This window comes from Ictidomys tridecemlineatus, chromosome 10 (assembly GCF_052094955.1).
Source record: "Ictidomys tridecemlineatus isolate mIctTri1 chromosome 10, mIctTri1.hap1, whole genome shotgun sequence".
NCBI classification, from domain to species: domain Eukaryota; kingdom Metazoa; phylum Chordata; class Mammalia; order Rodentia; family Sciuridae; genus Ictidomys; species Ictidomys tridecemlineatus.
In genome coordinates, this window is record NC_135486.1 from 28261258 (window position 1) to 28281053 (window position 19796).

Below are 19796 nucleotides of genomic sequence, written 5' to 3' on the forward strand. Positions count from 1 at the left end.
TTTGTTTATCTCAAATATGTGAAAATGCACTCCCCATTTTTACCACCAAGTATCACCAACACATTGCTGACTCCTAAAGGAAAAACTACTTACTATGTCTTTGGCTGAGGCTCTAATTCCATATTCTCTACTTCTTCCAGACATCCTCGCTCAGTTATCAACTAAGAACCAAGTATAAGACTTAACAGTGTGGCACATGATGCAGAGTATGGCATTAGAATCATCCAGCCCAATCTGAATACAAGTTCCACCATTTATAGCAATTTGACCTTGAACAACTTACATAACCCCAAAGACCCAGATTCCACACCCATAAAAGGGAACAAGTAATATTGCCTATATGATAGGGCTGAGGGAACAATTCATATAAACTGCACAAGAATTACTAGTTCATCCTTTATGTAACTACTAAATATGTTCCACATTGTTATCATTATGCACAAATAAAATTTATCTCTCATTATTCTAAGAAATTTCTATTCTGCACAATTGTACTCTTTCCTCAAATGAACAGTATCTTGGAGCTTCCTTTAGTTTATCTTGCCTATATGTCACTTAAATTCTTTATAGAATACTGTATCAATGAATAGATAAATTAATGAGTAAATCAATGTAATCACCAAGCACTGATTTCTTACAAAAATGTCTCTCATTATCTTTATTTCTACTATCAACACTCTGACTTGAACTTATACCTCCTAATGTCTAATCACCTTTATGAAGCCTCCATGATGGAACACTCCTCACCCTTTGGGTTTTGACCCTACAAGTCATTGTTTAATCAAGTTTTCTAAGACACTGTTTTCAATCTATCACTCTACAGTGGCTCTTGATTTCCATGTCTGATTTTATTCCAGAATGTTCATTACTCATTGAGAGATCAGCATCAGGAGATTCTTCCCAACCCTTCCCCTCATCTTATTTCTCCCTGCTCCAGAGACTGATCTTCTGTCCCATATCCCAGAGGTTTCACCCCTACCACGTGCCAAATGCCCTGGATGTCATCTTGCCTCTGCATCTGCCACCTAGCACCCCTCAAGATTTTAAAACACAAATATGATCATGCCGCTTTACACTTCACCCTTCAATAGCTCCTTTGCTTTTAAAAGTAAACACAGTCTCCTGATTGACATGTTCATAGAGCCAAATGTGCTTTAAGCATCATGCTGGGCAAGAGTGAAGAAGATACAGTTCTGGCTTCTCAGGGACTTACAGTCTTCCTTATATGATAATGTCCTATAAACTGGGCCCTTGCCTATTCCTGGCTTGTTTTCCACTTCTTACTTGAATGTTATTCTTCAGCCTTATCTAATCAAATACCAGCTATTTTACAACTGTGTCCTAGAACACCCTGGGCGGGGGGGCTTCTTTCACAACACTGGAGAACTGAGCATGCCGTCTCCCAGCCAGTCTGTCAACAGTTAACTACACACCACAACACAATGACGTGTGACTCGTTTCCGGTTATTGACGCTTATGCCATAATGTTTTGATTCTCTCCTTCAGAAAGAAAAATAAATCCATGTATTTGAAAATTATTATGTCATTCCTTTCCTAAGAGAACTACCTGTCACCACAGGCCCTCCCGCCTTTTCCCTCAGAGTTTGTATTCCAGCCCTCTTGGTTTTCTTTATTACTCTCCTCTCGGCAACTCTTAACAGCTTGTGTTTCTCTGCTTAGGATTTACTATTCTGAATCATATTTTCTAGGCATATAATGAATGACAGTCAAATAAGCTTGGGCGGCCAAACAAATATGGTATCAGATTCTGGCTCTCCTGAGACAAAGTTTATAAATTCACCCTTCTGAACCTTAGTGTTTTCACATCTCAATTTGGAGGATAAAATCCTATCTTAAAGAATAATAAAGATTATTAAAGACGTACTCATTCAAAACCCCACAGAAGCCAGAACTTGTTAGGGAATCTTAGTCTACTTATCCGTCCGCTTGTACCTTTATCTACCTACCTATCATGTCTTCAATATTGCTTTGGTGTTCGGTTCCTAGTTTTTACCACAGATATTTTTATAAAGCTCACAGGGCTTGATTTTTATTGCCTTGTGCTTTCAGACAGATGAAACCAACAGTGAAAGCCACACAAAGACTCATGCTCAGAGACTTTCCAACCATTGCACACACATAAATAAATTATCAGAGCATTCAACTTTCTCCTGCACTATCCGCAGAGGCTTTCCCTTCTGCTTCCCAGAGAAAGTAATGTCATCAGACAGGCACTCCCTCAACACCCCACTTCCACTCTCCATGTTCACAATGAGGATGTGCCTCCAATTAAGCACAGGACTTAAGCTCCTTCTGCCTTCCCCAAAGCTTCTGCCATCAGTTAAGCCTCATACTCTCTCTTCATAAACTTAACTCCTCACCTTCATGAACTGTTCTCACCTGTAGGAATGGTCACTTAGCCCTGTGTCCTGAGACCCCTTCTGTGACTTGGTAAGCACTGGGAGTATAAATGCATACATCTGGATCCTTGTTTGCTGGCAATCAACCTACTCTATTTAGATATTCTAGTGCTATTGATCTTCCCTGTCCGAAGGTTCTTCTACATTTGTATAACCACATTACCCTTATCCAAATAGTACCAATCTTCTCCAAAGTTATCCTGTTTCATTCAGAGTCAACACCAACAACCTTGCAATGGGCTATGAAGGTTTCAAAAGATGCTGGCTCTTTCTTCTACTAGGGTGATCTTCCCTGAGATGTCTGTCCAACCACTCCCTCTCCTTCGCCCAGTACTAGCTCTGCTCTGAATTCATCTGAGTAAGACCAACACCAGTATCACCATTCTCTCCTAACCCTCTTCCTTGTTTTGTTTTCCAGTGTGATGCTGACTACTGTCTAACATGCTGAATTATTTTACTCATTTATTTATTTATTTGTTCCCTGTCTCCCATACTCATATACACACAAACATTAGCATTATGGACATTTTTGTTCATTTCATATTTTAACTCATCTCTAGTACTTAGAATAGTCCCTGCTACAGAGTTGTGCTTGATGTGTATTTGTTAAATGAGGGAATTAGTTTTCAATTGATTTTTTTATCTCATAAAAAGATTTCACAAATATTTATTGAGAAGTCACTGAGTATGAATCATGGTAACAGGGGCTGAAGCAGAGTAATGAACACAAGCAACAAGGACATTGACATTACAGAAATTTATATTACCTTTAGTTATTAAGTATATAATATGTAATTTTCCCTTATATAAATTGTAATACACTGAAAGAAAGGAGTCGTGACTTAATATAATTCTTTTGAGTGGTTGCCACAAAGTACCTTATTCAAAAATATTCATAATAATTAATATACATTTATATGCCAGGAAAATAATAAGCTTCAAGATTGTGCTGTGGACTTTTAGTCCTAAAATCCTCAAAATTATAAATATAAAATATTAGTGAATAGATTTTCAGGAGTAAGAATAGAAACATGAAACTATTTAGGAATCTACCAGCTTTTCTCTCCCAGGCAGAGAAAGAATTGCTTGAAAAGAGAAGGCAACAGAGAGCAGATTCCATGACAGAATTAAATAGGCAGGGATTTTATTAGTTATCACAGTATTCCTAAAATACTGGGTGAGAGATAAATAGGGAGGGAGGCAGGAGAAGCTAAGAGAGCTGTCAGACTCTGATGTGGATCTAATCCTGAGTGAGGGAGAGAGGGAAGGGACTGGGTAGAAGTGTCCTGGATGGCCACGAAGGCTAAAAAATGTTTGGCAAGGCCATCAAAAAGACCTCAAGCTAAAGTCGGCTCTCAGTAGTTTTGCATCTCCAAGGAATGGACCTGATCTAATGTATAAACAGCACTTACAATTTGCTGGAAGCAGTCTATGGGAAATTGGACACATCATAAATCCAACTTAGACATTTAAAATTTTGGAGCAGAGAGATTTCCCAACCACTGAGCACATAAATAAAAGTTGAATGCTCTGAAAGTCTTCAAAATATAAAATTTTAGAGCAAAGGCTATACATCCGTGGAAATAATTTTACTACTATTTTAGATACAATTTACATCTTGCTATTTAGTATTTAGGCCTACTGAGACTGAAAACTTAATCACAGGTAACCAAATTGTTATGCAATACGAGCTGCCCTTCAGATGTTGTCTCCCCACCACACCATAAGGCTGGGCAAGCATCACTGTACTTCATCAAGAAGTGGTACGTATGAAACCAGACGGGAGCAAATCGGAAAGCACAAATGTTTTACATGAGAAAGTAGCCCATATTTTTGTGCCTCCCACTACTGCTAGATTGCCTACTCATTCTCGACCCACATTTGTGACTTCACAGGGAATTTCTTGTAACCAGTTGACTAAGGAATAAAAACATCAGTTTTAGTTTGCAGATAGTTCTGCATGCTCTGCTGGCACACTCAAAAGTGAATAGCTGCAGCCCTACAGCCCAACTCAGAAGTAACCCTTAAGGACAATTGTGAAGAGAAATCCAACCAGGGATCAGAATTTCAAGCAATGAAGCTATTTGTTCATTTGCCTGGAAAAAGAGCTGGCCAGAAGTATACATCTATACTGACTCATGCCCAGTGGCTAGCAATGTGGCTGGATCATCAAGAACTTGGAAAGAAAATTAATTGAAAATTGGTGATACTGATGTCTCTGTATCTACACAATGGCACACTTCTCAGAAACAAATTATGGAAAAGCTTCCTAGCATGTCACAGCATAAATGACTCAAAATCATCATTCTGAAAGTCAGGCACAATTAAAAGGTGCCATGGATATAACTCCATCTGTAGAATAATTTGGAAAAGAAAAATTCTAGGGGCAGACAACTGAATAGTTGTCACCAAGGGCTGGTGATGGAAGGAGCTAAAGGGGCATGGGGAAATTGTGGGTGGGGTGACAGAGCTTTTCTACACATTGATTAAGGTAAAGTTTATTTGTGCTTATCAAAAATTGCAAAACTATACAGCCTAAAGGGGGAATTTTATTGTGAAATTAATATAACTTAATACAAGAAAAGACAACTGATAATAGCTGATAAAGTATACTTTGCACAAAGACTATTCAAAAAAGAGAATATTTCACAAGTGTAAATTCATCAAGGAAATAGCAATCTTATATGTATGTGAGGCTAATACAGCAAACACACCTGAAGAAAGACCAATAAAACTAAAAAGTAAAACAGCCTAAAGTTACAATTGAAAATTTTAGTATTCCCTTCTCAATAACAGATTAAAATCATTTAAGTATAGATAAAAAGAATTTAACAACCACCATCAATGAAATTTATACAACACTACACTCAAAAAATAGAATATATATTCTTTTGAAGTGAATATGGATTATACAACAAATAGAAAAAATTCTGGGTCATCTAAACAAACAAAATTCTAAATGCATTTGAAATTGAAAACATGCAGCATTTATTCTTATCCCACAAAGGAAATAAAATAGAGATTAACAAAAGAATGGCTTCAGAAAGTCACTATATACCTCAAAATTAAATAAGAGACCTCTACATCAAATCACGATGAAAATTAGAAAATATTTTGGGTTGAATGAAATGAAGAAACTACACATATAAACTTGTGAGCTGCAAGCAACAGTTCTTAAACAAACTTTGGTAACCTTAAATGCTTAAAATCAATGATCTAAGTTTCTACCTTGAAAAACCAGGAAAAAATTAAACTACACAAAATAAGAAGGAAGGAAAATAAATAATAAATTAATGAAATAGAAAACAGACAAAAACTGAGAATTAGTGAAAACAAAGTCTTGTTCTTTGATGAAGTTAACAAAGTTAATAAACTTCTGGTCACATTGATCAGGAACAAAAGAGTGAAGACACAATCAATAGAGTAGCCCCCTCTTACCCGCAGAGGATACAGTCAAAGATGCCAGTGGATACCTGAGACCAAAGAGAATACCTAATCTCATATATACTATGCTTTTCCTATAGAGAATGGTGATAAAGTTAAATTTATAAACTAGGCACAGTAATAAATTAAAAACAATAACTAATGATTAAACTAAATAATCATGACAATATACTCTAATAAAAGTTATGGGAATGTGGTCTCTCTTAAAAGTCAAGAAAAACATTAACATTAACATTTTGGGGCTGTAGGTAATCCCAAGCAAATGAAATTGTAAAAACCAAAACTATGGAGAATGGAGAACTACTGTATCAAGAATAAGGACATAAGATCCTCCAAACTTTAACACAATAATAAGAAAATAGTGAAAAAAATTATAACCATAAATTTAACAACTTACAAAATGAACACATATTTTTCAGAAAGTACTAAGTCAAGAAAAATAGGCAATTTATTAGAAAAGTTGGAGTCATAATTAAAATCTCCCCCCAAAAATTCTTTAGGCTTCACTGTTGAATTTTATAAATTTTTAAAAAATATTTATTTTTTAGTTGTAGTTGGACACAGAAGACCAACATTACCCTAACGCAAAATCTGGATAACAGTCATTATAGGAAAGCACATTATAGACCCATTTTTCTCATGAGTATAGATGCAAAAACGTTTAACAACATTTTAACAATAAAATCCAACATGATCTAAAACTATATTAATTGAATGATTATGATGGTTAATTTTGTTACTCATCTTGACTGGACCATATAATGCCCAGATATACAGTTAAACTTTTCTGGAGGTCAGTGAAAGTGTCCCCAGAAGAAATTTGCATTTGAATTGGTGGACTAAATAAAGCAACTTGTCATCCCCAGTGTGCAAGGGCAACCTCCATTCCTTTGAAGGCTTGAGTTAAAGAAAAGAGTAGAGTAAGACTGAATTCTCTTTCTCTGCCTGACTGCTTAAAGTGAGACATGGCTCTTCTCCTGGCCTTGCACCCATTGGTCCTCCAGTTCTCAAAATTATTTCACTAGTGTTTCTGGGTCTCTAGCTTGCAGACAGAAGATCTTAAGACTCTTTGGTCTACACAATCATGTGAGTCAATTCCTTATGTTGTATCTGTGTGTTTACATATGTCCTATTAATTCTTTGAGGAACTCTAATATAATGACCAAGTGGAACACAATTCAGAAATGCTGGCTTAACACTTAAAGACTGTAATTCAGCAGATTAACAGAATAAAAAATAAAATAATATAATTTGAAAAAAGCCCATTTACCAAAATTTAACATACATTCAAGAAAATGAAATATAGACACATAGTTAAAAAAAATCAGGCATAAAATTAGACTTTCTTAACTTTAGAAAGGCAATCTATGAAAAATCCACAGCTAACACTAATTAATGTGAAAAGGTGAATGTTCTCTCCCTAATATCAAAGCAAGGCAATCTCTTCTCATCCCTTCTATTGAACATTGTAGCAGAGAAACTGACTTCTTCAATAAAGCAGAACAAATATTCTAGATTAGAAGAAAGAAGTAAAGCTATTTTTATTTAAAGATGATATTTTGATCTACTTAGAATATCTTAAGAACTCTTTTCAAAAATTTACTGAGATCCAATAATTCTATTTAGCATAGTCTCAGAATAAAAGAATATAAAAAATCAACTCTATCTTATATAGTAACAATAAGCAAATAGAAATTAAATTTTTAAAAATGTCACTTACAATAACATCAAAATCAACAAACACTTAAAAGTAAGTATAACTAAGATTCTTAAGAACTCTGCACAGAAAACAATGAAACAGTAGAAGGTTATTCAAGATCTTAATGAACGGTACCATATTACTGCATTCATGGATTAGTGGACTTAAAATCATTAAGCCATCAGTTCTCCTCAATTTTCCATATTTATTCAGTGCAATTCTTGGGTATTTTTGTCTGTCTCTTTTATGGAAATTTATAAGCTAGCTCTGAACTCTGCTATGAGAAGGTAGAAAGCCTAGAACAGAAAACAACAAGGTAAAAGAACAAGCTACTGATGCAGGCAACATGAGCATGGATGGCTTCTAGCACCATTATGATAAGTAGTGAAGCAAGACTAATTTTAATATCAGCTGTCAAGATAGTAGAGGCCCTTTCAGGAAGGGAAAAGGAGAATCCTAAAAATAATACTGTGAATGAGCAGTCAGTGAAATCATAAATAAAAATCAGGAGAACCTGTTTATAAGTTCTGAAACTTTATTAATAGAGAAGTGATCAAGTGTATCTGGGATTTAAAGCAGCAGGTACAATCCTCCAGGAGCTTAAGAGAGTATATGGTGATTTTCCTACACATTCTCCACTTGGTTTGCACCAGCAATAAAGCCAAGTCTTTAGCTTCTCTCTGTGAGGGGTTTGTCCACACATCAAGCATCCCGACTTTTAGGCTCCTACCTTAGGTTCTGGCTCCTAAATCACCTATCTCTGGGAGCTGATGTGTCTCAACATTTATGAGTCCTCAGCAACACACATAAAAAGAGTTAGTTTTGAATGGATACATGACAATTACTAGCAGCTGCCCTCCCCACCACAGCTTAGTACAGAGCTAGCAAGGAAAAATGTCTAGCTGCCAGTTTCTGCCTACAAGTTTTACTGCACACCTAATGTACCAATGTCTGTAACTCCTGCTCATGAGTGAGGCTGTTAATTATCTTGTATGTGTGAACCCACTGAGCGGGCATTCTGTAAATCTGTGGAATCCAGAATGAACATGTAGGCACTCCCCAATGCTTCTCCCCATGGATTCCAATGATAGACTAAAGCTTTAGATTAAACCACCTTTTCTGAGAGCTAATTCAAGCATTCACTGGGCCCCTGAAAGTGACAAAGAACAAAGCAATGGGTTGAGAGAGAGGACAGTTATTTGCCACAGATCTTCTCCCAGTTGAGTGCAGAGCAAGTGTGAGATAAACTGCAGGTCCCAGCGTCTCTCTGAAGAGAGAAAATGGGATCACGTATCTAATAGCCAAACATTTAAAGCTTCTTCTCAAGGTACTGGCTTTTATCTCACCTGTCTCAAGGCACTGATGGAACTTGCACACCTAATCTCCTGATGACCAACAAAACAAAACACACAACAACAACAACAAAAAGCCACTGATTTGAAAAAGTACAAATACTATCAAAAATTAAAAATAATTAAAAATGATCCAGCAATCCCTCTTCTGGGGATACACACAAAGGAAGTGAAATCAGTGCTTCAAGGACATATCAGGTTCATTGCAGCATGATTCACAATGAACAAGTTATGCAAACGACGTAAGTGCCTGTCAACAGAGAAATGGATAAAGAAATTGTAGTGTAGTGTATGTATGCATGCATAATGGAATATTATTCAGCCTCTTAAAAAGAAGAGCCTGCCATTTGCAACCAAATAGAATGAACTTAGAGGGCATTATGCTAATTAAAATAAGAATACTTCATGATCTCACTTATATCTTGAATCTTAAAATCTGACTCCATATAAAGTAAAACAGTGATGATTAGGTGGACAGATGGGGAAAATAGGGAGATAAAGGTCAAAGGAAATAAAGTTAACAGTTATATGGGATAAGTAACTATAGAGTTCTAACATACAGCATAAGGACTATACTTAATAATACTGAATTGTGTACAGGAAATTTACTGAGAGATGTCAGGGGTTCTCACCACAAACCAAAATTTAAGGTAACTATGTGAGCAGATGGTTATATTAATTTGCTTTATTGTCATAATCATTTTGCTATATGTATATGTATGTCAAACATCATGTTGTACAGACTTGACACAGGATTTAAAAAAAAAAAAAAAAGAAACAACATCACTAGTGATTCTGAGCTCCACAGTTTTAGCAGTGCAAAGGGAATTAACGTGTCATGGGAGAAGGTTAAAGACAATCAGATTCCAGACTGTGTATGGATAATATTTTGGATGAGTTTTGCTATAAAGGAAAGAAAGAAACTGAGCATAGGTGGATAGAGAATGGGAGGTCAAGGCACTTTCCCATCCCCCATAGCTTTATTGTGGTAACATTGAAGTACAGTAAAATGCACATATTTGAAGTATGCAATTTGATCAGTTTTGACATGTATGTAACCAATACAATCAATATAAAAAGCATTTTCACTACCTTTTTAAATTTAAAATCATGCAGACTGTGTGTCCTGCTTGATTTATTACATTAAAATCAATCACCTTAAGATAAACAGAACTCCAACCCCACATGTCAACTATTTCAAAACTAAATAGCACATTTAGAAATATCTCATAGGTCAAAGAAAAAGCACAAGAAAAAAATAAATAAAAAGTGCTTTGAACGAAGTGATAATAAAAACTTAAAATATCAGGATCTCCGCAGTGAAACCGTATTCAGATGAACATTTATAACTTAAAGTATTTGTATCAGAAAGAAGCTAGAATAACAATCCAATTATTTTCCAAATATGTAGTAGGAAGGAAAAAATAAGAGTAGGACCAGAAATATATGAAATAGAGAAGAAAAATACAGCTAAAATTTCATAAAAATCAAATAAATCTAATCAAGAAAAAAGAACACAAAAATTAATATCAATGATAAAGGAGCTAGCAAAATAACCCAACAGATGCTAAAAATATGTTAATGATATATTACAATTGTATGCCAACACATGTGATAGCTTACATAACATGGTCTATATTAAAGAAGAATTCATGTGCTGCTAAGAAGACAGTCATTGATGGATGAAATATTCTGTGTCTGTTAAGTCTAATTATTAATTACATTTTTTAGTTCTATAGCTTTTTAATTTAGTTTTTGTTTAGAGGATCTATCCAATGGTACAAAAGGCATGTTAAAATTACCCAGTATTATTGTGTTGTGGTCTATTTGATCATTGAAATTAAAAAAGGTTTGTTTGATGTACACAGGGCATAAATATCTACTATTGTTATGTCTGGTTGATGTATAATTCCCTTAAGCAGTATGAAATGTCCTTCTTTGTCCCTTCTGATTAACTCTGACTTAAAGTCCACTTTATCTGATATGATAGAAAACCATGCTAGTTTACACAATCCATGTGAGTGATATGTTTTTTCATTCTTTCACCTTCAGTCTGTGGATGCTTTGCCTATGAGAGGAGTCTCTTGGAGGCAGTATATTGTTGGGTCTTATTTTTTAATTCAATCTGCTTGTCTGTATCTTTTGATTACTAAGTTTAGGCCAATAGTGTTCAAAGTTATTACTGATATATAATTTGCATTCCCGGTCATTTGGGTTTATTTCTAGTTTTTCATTTGAATTAGTTTCTCCTTTGATTAACTATTCTTATAGTGTGGTTCCTCATTTTGCTAGTTTTCACTTTTTTTCATTTTATTTATCATGGAAGGTTTTTATTTCATCTGCAAATCTGAAGCTTAATTTTGCTGGATATAGGATTCTTGGTTGGCATCCATTTTCTTTCAGAAAATACCATTGCAGGCCTCCTAGCTTTGAGGAGTCTGGATTGAGAAATCAGCTGAGATCCAAATTGGTTTTACCCTATACATAATCTGATATTTTTCTCTAGAAGCCTTTAAAATTTTATCCTCATTCTGTATGTTAGGCAATTTCATTATAATATGCCTTGTTGTGGGTCTGTTGTAATTTTGTAAATTTGAGATCCTGTAAGCCTCTTGTATTTTTCCATTTAGTTCTTTAGGTTTGGAAAATTTTCTAATATTATTTCATCGAAAAGGTTGCACATTCCTTTGGTTTATATCTCTACACCCTCATCTATCCTGATAAATTTTAAGTTTAATCTTTTCCTATTATCTCCTAGTTCTTAGAAGTTCATTTCATGGTTTCTTAACACCTCTCCCTGGTCAACTCTATTTCTAAGATTATTTATCTTGTCTTCATTGCCTGAGGTTCTGTTTTCCAAGTGATCTAGTCTATTGGTTATGCTTTCCATTGAATTTTTAATTTAGTTTATTATTTCCTTCATTTCAAGAATTTCTGCTTTTTTTTCCAGGATCTCTGCCTCTTTATTGAAGTGATCTTTTTCTTCCTCTATTTTCTCTCTGATTTCATTTCTTATACTGTCCTTTACTTCACAGATCAGTTTAACTATGTGCATTCTAAACTCCTTCTCTGACATTTCTTCCACTGTGGTGTCGATGGATTCTGTTATTGGAGTATCTTGGCTTGTTTGGGGCAATTTATTCCCTTTCTTTTTCATGTTGTGTCTCTACCCATCTAACAGTATGGATCTGAAGCAGTAGAGTTTCTACCCTGTAGATGAATAATGTCTCTGGTTTCCAGTAACTCACTGTTTAGGGAGAGACAAATAATAACAACCAATGCAAACAATGTACAGCATTAAAGCAAATAATTCCTATTACAACATCTACAATATTAATTATCACCATAAACAGAAATGATACAATCAGTTATTGCCTACAATAAAAACAGCAAGTTTGCAAAAGGGTTTATAATTTCAAATGGTGGACAGGTAGAGAATAGGAGTGGTATAAGTGTGATAATAGTGAGGGAGGAGAAGAGAAGAAGTAAAAATATTAAAGAAAGAGTGAGAGAGAGAACAATAGAGATTAGCTGTTAGCAGAAGAAAAGAGAAAATCAAGGGAAATAGGAGAAAGATAAAAATAAAACAGTAAAAAATTTAAAAGATTAAAAATAAAAGAATGCAAAACAAAACTAAAATATATTAATCAAACATCTTAGTTCACAAAGAACTAATCTATGTAAGATAACTGGCTTCAAAGATGATAGAAATGAGAAAAAATATAAATATGTATAAATGTCCATGTACCCATTAATGTCACAATTAAACAAACAAACAAAAGAATTAAAAAAAAATATCTTGATGAAAAGTTAAACAAGTCTTTCCATTGAAGTTTAAAAGACTCTCAATTTCTCTTCTCAGCAGTTTCAGATGGGGTTATCTGAAGCATAACTCTCCTTGCTCTGGGCTGCTGGAGTGAAAGAAGTAATCCTGTAGACAGAGTTTCTGGAGGCAGGATATAGGCTTAAGTGTGCTCCAGGCCCTTCACTGAATGCCAATTTTAATACAGTGCACCTCCAGCACTCAGTACTTGCTGGTTCATGCTGAAAGTCTGTATCCCAGGGTTTTCCCCTGAGTTCTTCTCATGTGGTCAGGGATCCAATTCTTAGTCCCCTATATCACTTTCAGACTGCATGTTTCCTGGTCTTGGGTTCAGTCTCCAAATGATCTCTCCCACCCCTGCCATTCTTCTTAGTTCCCAGCCAGATGTGTCCGTCCTAGCCCATTCTGCAAACAGTAGATTGGAGGAGGAGGGGTAAATCTCTCTCCACATTTGATTTTTTTTCCTAGTCACTTAAGCATACTCTATGTCATGGAGTCTGTGTTTACTGGGCCTGTATTTCAGGCCAAACTCATGTTTCCAGGAATTGGCCCCCTGAGCTCTAAATTCCAGTAAAGTAAAAATAAATTCCCTAATTTATTTGTTCACCCACCTTGCTGAGAAGCTGCCTGTCTGCTTTCTTGGTTTCAGTCCCCAGAGCAGCCAGGAAAACAACCTCCTCTATTCCGCCATCTTGAAAATCTATCAGCACTTCCTTATAATGGAAAACATTGTAAGATCATATGCTGATTTAGTTAAATGGAAATTTTAAAAAGTGTATGGGGGGGGAGGAGGGGACAAGATCAGGAGCAGCAGCATATTCCTGGAGTTATAGAATATGGCCCTGGTCACAGGATGGTTGTTTCCACTTAGAGTACTCTTCTGATTATACTTGTTTTAGTTGCAAAGACATAACACTCTTATTATCATTGACTTAATCTTGAAATCCCAACCAAACAAACACTACAGCTTGCTTTTAATGTTATGACTTTCTAAATATTTCACCAGTGGATTTTTCCTGATATAACATTGGTCCAAAAGTATGGGTCCAAAAGTAGGGGATCGTCCTTAAAATATGAATGGTACATGCTGTCTTTGTTCCATCAAGTGCCCTGACACTGTAAAAACATGCTAGCCTACAAAGACCCCTAGGAAACTGTTAAGTTACCAAGTGTAGTTCCTTTAGAGATGGATAAGTCTAATAGAAAAATCCAGTGAGACTTTTCTCCTTGTACTCAGAACAAATATAATCACAGAATAAATTGACTTTTTTGAAGTAAAATATAACAAAACATATTTATTAATTTAAAAAAACCTAAGAATTTTTAAGTCTATACAACAATATGAACTGTGAATATTACTATTAAAATGCAAATAGTTATGTTTTTCTCTCTGCAAAAGTGAAATATAAACAATGCCTTCTTTCCATATTCTCTCTCTCTCTCTCTCTCTCTCTCTCTCTCTCTCTCTCTCTCTCTTTCTCTCTCTTTCTCTCCCCTGGGTTTTCTTTTTTTGTTAATGGAGTGTTAATTCTATCACATTCTACTTATATAGTATGTTTTTAACAGTTTTTACACTGTGCTAACTACTTCAGTGAAAAGCAGGGAGGAATGTGCTTAATTTAACACTGCTTAAAAATCACCTTAACCTTTCTATTTCCTACATGCATTATTTGAATATGTAGCCTCTCTTATTTAATATGTTTTAACTTACATTTTCTATGGATTTTTTAAAAATTTGCATGTGTATGTAAGGACTAAAATCTAACATTTACCATGTTCAGTAACATTTGGGTTATCAATAGAGTTTTAGCCCTAAGCCTTTTTCTCAAAAAAAAAAAAATACAAACAACAACAACAAAAAGCTTATTTGGCCTGGAATAGCTGCCTTCTTGTAAATTGTCATTTGAAGCAGAGTAATTGATAACTTGCATACAAATTCAATTTTTTTTAAGGAAAAAGTTTATCTGGGGACTCACAGTTTTGGTGGTCTCAGTCCATAGATGGCTGATTTCATTCCTTGGCACCCGAGGTGAGGTACAACATCAACATACACACACACACACACACACACACACAAAAAAAAGTCACATTCACTCTTTTATTCTTGAAATTCATCGTTTGGAAATTAGAAAGAAATACTAGTGCCAAAAAGCCTTCACGATGACAGGCAAACCAGATGTGATTCTGCTATCTGTATTTGGGGTAGAAATGGGAGTTCAAAACCCAATGGAGTCAAATGTATGAAAGATGATTTATCAAGAGCTCTGTAATGTTTGGAACAATCAATAAAAAAAAAAAAGAAGAAGAAGATGAAGATCAGCAGAAGTCCAATTCCTTACAGATTTTTTTCTGGATTCTGGGCTTCAGGAGGTGGGACATTTTTACTTTGAGATAATAAAACCAGGGAAGGTCCCCTTTCAGCATGCCATCAATTTTCTCATGTGTTTCTTTTCTTTTCTAAAAATGTGATGGTTAGTGACTTCAGCCTGTTTGCAAATGAGACAATGGGGGTGATCCTAAGATTCAATTTCAGTTGTATCCTAACATTGCCATAATTATATAACAATTTGGGGGTCCAATTTATATTTACTTTGCTTCTTATAGATCCTTTCTATGTTTTTCTGGAAACTATAACATATTTTTTGTTGTAACTCAGTAAGATTCAGTGAACATATTTTTTAAATTGATATAATTCAGTAAAATCCAATTTTATTCAACACCCATCTTTAATTCTGTTAACCCTACATAAGTAATGGATTGTATGCATTAGGAGACCTCCTACCCTTTCTACTTTTCTCATGTTCATATTTTTTACATCAAAATAGGAAACTGTGTACTAAAGATGTGCTATTATCTCCAAACAAAATTTTAAATGATATGTAATTAGAATCATGTTTATTTTATAAATTGAAGTTATATTCGTGGCAACAGGAACCAGGGAGTTGGCTGGTGGAAAGAAATAACAAATTCTTCCTTCCTTTGCTTTGTCCTAATTCCTTCCTTCCTCCCTCTGTCAAAAATCACAATGCACTCTTCAAAAAGAACACACCATGTGTCGGAGAGATCCCGACTCCCCAGCTTTCATTCTGTATATACCAGCCTTGGCAAATGCCACAGTTCAATGCCAGGGCCCTGCCTGCTTGTCTATTAACCTAATTGACAGTGCCTGTGACACGTGTCGAAATGACTCCTCTCAGAACAGCTCACAAATTTGAGCAAATCGGGAGAGGGTGAGTGAGGGAAAACTAATCACCACTCCTCCTTCATCACCAGAAGAATAAAGTGCCAGCTTGATTGTTGGGATCATGTCAAAAAACTCAAGAAGAAATTACTTGCAAGAAATACACATGCAAGGAGGGAAGCTTTCCAGGGCAGACAACAAAAGCATGCTACTGAGGGCCTCCAATGTGGCCTCACAACCAGGATACAGCTGTGTGACTACCAACAAAGGAATGTTCAAAGGGTTCCTGGACAGTGATGACTAAAATTATTCATCTAGAGACAGGTGCCTTAAAAAGGAAAAGCACTGTTAACCCCTAACATGGGGAATAAATATAAGGGCCCAAGAAAATGAAAGCCAGAGAATTATAGAAAGCAAATGCAGATATGCAGGGCAATGCTGATAAATTAGTAATACAGCCCCAGGCTTTTTGCCAAGAAAACTGCCAACACCGTGGCTCAAATTGTCATGAGACATGTTTAGTAGTACGTCAAAAAAGTCAAATTTTACTCCCCTTATCTAACAGAGGACAAGAATATATATATTTAAAATGCTCCATTGCAGTCCTACTCATAGGTTATATGAAACTTGCTATTTTTCACACAATGTATTTTCCAGTATGTTACTAAGGCTTTTCTGTCTCATTGAAATGAAGAATTTAACAAACAAAACTAAAGCCACTGTCAATCTCTCTTTGAAAAGAATTATGAAATATCTCCCAATTAAAAAGAGAGGAACCAAGATTAGTCTGTTGTCACTTCTGCAATCTTCGATACACATTTTCAAATAAGAAGCCAGGACTTGTCATGCAAAAGTTAGTTTAACTGGGAATTCTAATAGGACATCATGAATGTGAAGGTATTAATGGTTGCTATCAGGTTAAGCTCTGCAAATTTTGTGCCTGTGCATTAGAGATAATGATTTGATTCCTCTGCCTTTAATTTTTATTACTTTAATATCATAGATATTTACAAACTATTTATCATTGATTTATTCAACTAATATTTATCAAACATTTGTCATGTGCCATGCCACTGAGAGATCCTTGTTTATTGTCATTCAGTGTAAACTTTGCAAGAATGCAAACCCCATGCAAATTTAAACTTTGCAATTTTTTGAATATGTAGAAGTTGCTAATTAATGTTTCCATTAGGATAAAAATCCTCTCTCTTCAATCTTAAATGATAATCTTCTGAAGGCAGGTCTTGAATCCTGTTTGTTCTCATTTTCCGCCTAGGTATCACTTCACAAAGAAAGCCTTTAATTTTTCATACTAATGTAAAAGAGTGAAAAACACATTTGGGTTCTGCTATCTTAGGAAGATTGCATTCTTCTGAGATGGAAAGTAAACAGACAAGCAAACAAATAACTGTACACTTTGGTAAGTTTACACACACCCCAAAAAAAGTAAAAATCTACAGAGGCACTACTATGGAAAATAATGAAAATTAGTTACCTCAGATTATACATGAAAGGTTTCTTTGGGGAGGCAACACCGAATCTAAGAATTGAGAGGATTATAGAATTTTAGATATTTTTGCAAGGGCCAAGTCTCTAACTTGACAAAGAAGTTGGTGACATCTAATTTACTGAGTCAAACAGTGTTCTCCCAAAATTCACATCTTCCCAGAACCTCATAATGCAACCTTATTTGGAAATTGACTTTTTGCAGATATTATAAAATCCTAATGAAGTCATACTGGATTAGAGTAGAAGTTAATCCAATCACTGGGCAATGCAGACATAGATGTATATGGCAGAAGGCCATCTGGTAACTGAGGTAAAGATTGGAGTTATGCTTCTACAAGTCATGGAATATCAGGAGCAACCAATAGCTAGAAGCAAGGATGAATTCTGCCATAGACCTTCTGAGTGGGCACTGCCCTGCCACCATCTTGATTTTGGAATTCTAACCCCCCTGCTTGTGGGAGAATGAATTTCTGTGGTTTTAAGAGATACAGAAATTTGTGATTTGTTACAACAGTCCTCAAAAACTAATAGATTTAGGAAATGTCAGTAGGCTTCTAGGACTAATGGGAAAGAGGATTTTTTTAACTGGGACTACTAATCTGGGTGAATACAAACTAGACTACTGTGCCATAATGAGGAAAGTCCTTGCCAAAGAACAAAGTCAACACAGATAACATAGAAGCAATAGATGGAGAAAGACATTACAACATCTGGATTCAGCATGAAGTCTTTTTAGTGTAAATCAGTTTTGAGTAGGGTTTCTATAATCTGTGGCTTAAAAAACTAGATACAGATACCAGTGCTTGGAATCAGAATGTTATATATGATAATTTCTAAAATATGGAGTTGTCGACATCAATATGGAGCTTGGAACAGTGAGAATATCCCTATGTCAAGCTGAAAAACTATATATGGCAGGAAGGCAACTAATTCAGCTGATGCCAGTTGTTTCTGGAGACACAAACCCTAAAGTTTGAAGAACTTTATAAATTATATCAAATTTGTGATTGTAATTTCTTACATCTTTCAGTAAAATCCAATGAGAGAAAGAGAACTTCTGTTGAAGAACATAAAAATGGAAGAAAATACATTTTTGCTAAAAGTAACTGTCTGCCTTTGGTTAGAAATTTTAGAACCTGTTGAAGTTTCATGGGAGCAAAGATAAAGAGACTAGTAGGAGATATATCCTGATTCCCCCAGCCTTCCCCAAGTACCTTCTATACATTACTTCCTGCCTGTCCATAATTACAAAAGTTATCTCTGGAAGCAGAAACAGACTCTGCCTTTCTCCCCAGTGGGCTGTCCACTGACCCAAGATACCAGTCAATAGAAGCCATTAATTAAGGAATTAAGATCTGTCCAGAAAGTATTGAGTCTAGTTTTTAAGAGATGGACAATGTCAAGCCATGATATAAATTCAAGGACAAATATGTGCTAAGATTTGACTTATGTAATTAGCTCATAAATTAACAACAACAAATTGACTAAAACTCTCGGAGAAAGCCCAAGCCTGGAAAGCAAAGACATGTAGCTAATTACATAAATGCTAACATAGTCTTCATATTTCCAAACTCGAACCAAAGGAGGCATATTTCCAATACCTGCATCTAATGTGGTCAAGAGAATAATGAAAAATAAACAAGAATACAGACCAATAGAATCCAGATTGATAAATGTTTGCTCTTTCTCATTCACAGAATATGTTATATTCCGTGGAGTTGTAAGTTTCAAAATGAGTTTTAGTTGAATGTACCTGTTTTCCCTCTTTCAGTCATTTGGGTGATTTGGCAGTGTTTGCATTGAATATTAATATCAAGTCTCAAGACTGAGGAGCTACACTGAATCTGATCAAGATTACTAAATATCACATTGAGTTCTTGAACTTGGAGTTCAATACAATTGGATATGTATTTAGTTTTCTCTTGATAGGGAATAAATGACTATGACCTTCGGGCTGGGGTTGTAGCTCAGTGGTAGAGTGATTGCCTAGCATGCATGAGGCACTGGGTTCGATCCTCAGCACCACATAAAAACAAAATAATGTGTCCGCCTGAAACTAAAGATACGCAAATAAATAAATGTTTAAAAATTTTTAAAAAATGACTATGATCTCTTGTAGATGGCAGAATTGCATAAAATTAAATGAAAACATATTGAAATACTACATAGTTGAAAGAATAATTTATGTGGATCAAAAACAGCCAGGAATTAGATCATATTAGACATGTATTTTTTTTTTACCTTCCTTATGTCTACTTCTGAGGCTATTTATTTGATAGTGATTTTTTCCCTATTTAAGTCCATGTTATTTGGGGTGAGACTTTTCTCACCCTGGGAGCCAAACAGCAGCACAAAAGTCAGACTCAGA